The sequence below is a fragment of the Delphinus delphis genome, chromosome 20, assembly GCF_949987515.2.
Source record: "Delphinus delphis chromosome 20, mDelDel1.2, whole genome shotgun sequence".
Classification (NCBI taxonomy): domain Eukaryota; kingdom Metazoa; phylum Chordata; class Mammalia; order Artiodactyla; family Delphinidae; genus Delphinus; species Delphinus delphis.
The window spans coordinates 33,619,777-33,624,048 of record NC_082702.1 but is presented as its reverse complement, the minus strand read 5'-3'; the positions used below and the strand labels follow the sequence as shown (position 1 = coordinate 33,624,048).

The 4,272-nt window shown below is 38.3% G+C and overlaps 1 non-coding gene across 1 annotated transcript; it reads right to left on the bottom strand.

Annotated features, from left to right (window-relative positions):
* Positions 1–390: 390 nt before the first annotated feature.
* LOC132417373 (U6 spliceosomal RNA) lies at positions 391–497 on the bottom strand. The gene has a single exon (XR_009517812.1). It is a non-coding gene; the product is annotated as a U6 spliceosomal RNA (small nuclear RNA).
* Between the last annotated feature and the right edge of the window lie 3,775 nt (positions 498–4,272).

Below are 4,272 nucleotides of genomic sequence, written 5' to 3'. Positions count from 1 at the left end.
TGGAAATATGAGCATCATATTAAGGGAATGAAGTGAGCTGGTTTTCCTATTCCACTGAGAAAGTAACATAAAACAGTCCCTTGGGTTTGTAAGTTTTGAGATGATGCACAATTTTTAAAAGTGAGAAAGAAAGCCTACTTTACTAGATGGATGAGTAAGACAGGCTGTAAATTATTTTTTTTTCATGTGTAAAGTTATTTATTGTAGCACTGTTGGCAAAAAATTAAAATAATCTAATTGCAGTGGTAAGAATAAATAAAGTTTGGTCTTTTTTGTACAGTGGAATTTAGAGGTTAAAATAAAAGAATTAAATATTTATGTATAAATCTCAACAACAAAATGTTGAGTGAAAAAGTAATAGGTAGAGTATGATACCATTTAAACTTAAAAAAAAATATGGAACGCTTCACGAATTTGCATGTCATCCTTGTGCAGGGACCATGCTAATCTTCTCTGTATCGTTCCAATTTTAGTATATGTGCTGCTGAAGCAGGCACGGCTGTAAGTTATGAAAGAAAAACAAGATCCCTAGAGAGGGAGCCAACAGAAGAGCTCTCTAGGCTGTCTTAAGTATTGCAATGCATAGACTCATAAGTGAGGTGACTACATACATATTCATCAGATCAGGTATACTCGAAGGTAAAAGGGGTGCTATTGATAATTTCACTGAATCGACACATGTAAACCTGGACCAGAATGTACCCTATTCATAGGGCAAGAGGATAGACCTGTGTTTTTCCCATTGTTACTGTGACATGAGACTCATTCTGAGCGTCTGCAGATTCTCTGGCCCTATCCCTTAGTTGCTGTAGCAGAATCTCAGGTACCGGGCTCCAAATTTTGAATTTTAACAATACCTCCAGGTGATTCTTCAACATACTAATGTTCATGCACCAGTGACTGAGATAATCAAATTCAATGTTTCTGTATATATGTGTGTATAATTCACACAGAAATTTAAAGACTAAAATAACTCAGTGTTACGATTAAGACCATAAAAACTGGGAGGAAAACAACTCCGTTGATCTCATGTATTAATTAATGTGTATGGTACATATTTATTGAATCCCCAGTAAATATGAGTTTGATAATAGGGGAAATAATGTAAAAAATTAAAAAATAATGTATTCCTTGCTTTCTCTGAATGTATAGTCTAGCAGGGAGGCTGCAGAGTAATAACAATAATAAAGTAAACAATAATTACAATTCATACATCAAGGATGATGAGGCGATCAAGAAGTAACACTAGATTATAAACTTCCTGAGGACAAGGAACTCTGTCTGGCATACGCCAGAACATACTGCAGAGTGACCAACCATTCTGTTTTGCCCAGAGCTGAGGGGTTTCCCAGGACACAGAACCGTCAGTGCTAAAACAAGGAAAGCCTGGGCAAATCAAGACAAGCTGATCACCCTATTAGTGGAAAAGGCAATCAAAAGAGAGTCTAATAAAAAGGAATATGTTACTGAAGAAGGTTAGCAGGAGGTATTCACTTATATTGAGGTCTATCATTTTCCAAGTTCTCTATATACATCATCACAACAAGGTTCTAAGCTAACTGACAGAGGAGTAAACTGAGGCTCAGAGAGGTTAATTACTTTGCCCTAGATCCCACAGCCGGAAATGGCTGAGCTGGGCCTGGGATAGGAGTCCAGGGCTGTTTGAATCCAAAGGCCCCAAGGGTAAGGAAAGATGAGGCTCTAAGTTCTTTGCTCAAAACTTCAAAAGAGGCAGAAATGTGGACTTACAATTGAATTCTTCATCCTGGGAAAACCATCCATGTTTTATTCAGGGAAAGCCCTTTTGTTTTTATTAACACACACACATGCCCAAGATAGTTTGCTTGCCTCCCTCCCTCCCTTCCAGCAGCTGCTTTGAAGATGAACAGAGGCTCCAGAGGGAGCAGAACTGTTTCCAGCAGCTGTTTCTCAAACACCTAACTTCATTTCAGATCAGAGCTGGGGTGTGAAGCTCTTAAAACCTTTGCTGCTTCATTCACATGAGAGCAGAAGCATCCCAAACTACCAGCGCCTCACCAGCAGCCTATCTGAATGCCTCTCTGGGTACTGGGTGCCTCAGGCACGATGTGGTGTGGAGCTGTTTGTTAACTCTACTTTCAACGGCTCTCCCCCTCACTCCCCTCTAAGAAAGGCAAACCCAGAAAGGAGGCAGTATCTCACTCAAGCTTCCTCTTCCTCTTGCTTCCCTCTATCTCCCTCTCCTTCTCCTTTTACATTTTATGATTAAGAAGTATTTAAATTCTAAAAAGAATGAGAAAAATGACACGTTCATCCTAAAATTGCAAAATTAGCATTTTGTCATATCTGATGAAATCCTTTTTGGAGGAAATCAGATGTTACAGGTAGGATGAAAACTCTTCACCCCTGCCCAAATGCATTTCCCTCTTTTTCTCCCCATCAACATCATTAGAAAGTTGGTGTGATTGTCTCCATTTGGGTTCATACATTTTTATTAATATGCATATGTCCATAAGCAACAGGAAATAATATCGTTGGGGGAGTTATCCTTTCACTCTTCATTAATAGTATCATCCTGTATACCACTACTTAGATCTTAAATTTTTATTGAATCTTGCTTTTACAGGTGCAATCATGGGAATACATGACAAATCAGCACATTGATTCATGTTGCTTTATGGTATTCCATCACATGAATAGTGCACAGTTTCTTTTTTTTAACTCTCCAGTGTTAAATGCTTAAATTATCATTTTTTACTCCCTCTTGCATTTCTGTACTTCTACAATAAACCTATGAGGTAGATTTTACTTTATGATCTTCATTGTACAGAGAAGAAAATCAAGGTTGAGATCAATCAAATAGGTCAAATTTATACCACTAACAAGTGAACCACTGGAATCAAGAAACAGGTTGGAGGAGCCTTAAACTATTTGTTTCCCATATACAAGACTCCACAAGAAAGGAAGAAAAAGCAATTACAGTACCACGTCAACATTGTGTTCAAGGGTATTTGTTTTCCACGCTTGTATCTACAGGGCTTAGCAGGGTACTTGAAAGTAGGGGGTGTTAAACAAATATATATTAAATCATTGAGCTGAAAAGACATGAAGACCAAGTCTCAGGAGGTTCTAAGATAAGTTGTCAGATACACAGCCCTGGAGACAAAGAGCCCTGGATCTAACATACAGAATCAAATACGGAACCAGAGAACCAAAAAATGTTGAGAGAATGAGAAATAGTTGGGTGGGCAGTACATAGCAGTTGTATATCCCACCTATACAAGCCTGAGACAAACACCTGGGATCTTACATGTCATTAGTGGACACGTAAGTGTTTGAGCCATTTACACTCAAAGGAGATGGGAGAGGGCAAGCCCAGGAATTGTCACTGGGTCATGGAATAGTACCACGTTTTGGAAGAAAGCAGTTCTTCTTCTCTTGCATAAAGTAAACTTGGTTATTTAAACCATCAGTTTCTTCTACCATATAACCCTAAACATATGCAGTTTTTCTCCTATCTCAGTGCACAGGACTAGTCAATGAGTTATGAACATAAATGGCTGCCATTCACAAGCACTTGGTCTGTACACAAATGTAGGATTAAATGAGATACAACACCTAAGCAATGGGTACAGTGCCTGGCACATAAAAAGAACTGAATTCAGATTCACTTCAACAATATTATAAAGAGGGAAGGACTCTCCTTTTATATTTGAAGACTAGAAAAACAATTTCTTCTCTTAATAATGAAGAAATTAAGTGGCAGTGAGGTTCATTGGGGGGGCAACAACCTTGAGATGCAAATTGTATTGTTGCTGATTATTTTTCTGAATATCACATGTGTTTATAATCTAGTAAACTCATGCAAACCTCTTTAACCAGAACCTTTTTTAAAGCTTCCTGAGAGACTTAATAGACAGTAAGAAGGAAATTTGTATTTTTCTCAAACAGTGCTCAAGGCAAGCACATTTTACTACTTTTCAAAACCTAATGTCTCCATCCAGGGAAAACAAACTGAATTACTCTAGAGCTCATGTGGGGCATTAGGTTCATCCACACATCGGGGACGCTGAGCACTCTGCAGTAGATGGCACAGATAGGATGCTGCTGCCTGGCGTGGAACTCGAGAGGGAGGTTTGAGTGGTTCACTGTTACTGGGATTTATAAAATCGCTCTCTCCCAACCAAGCAATTTGTTCTTCCAGATTGTATTTTTGAAGCATATTTTGGTTTTAATAAAGCAAGTATTTAAGCCACATTGTAAAACAGACTCTCAGTCATTCAGAACTGTGAA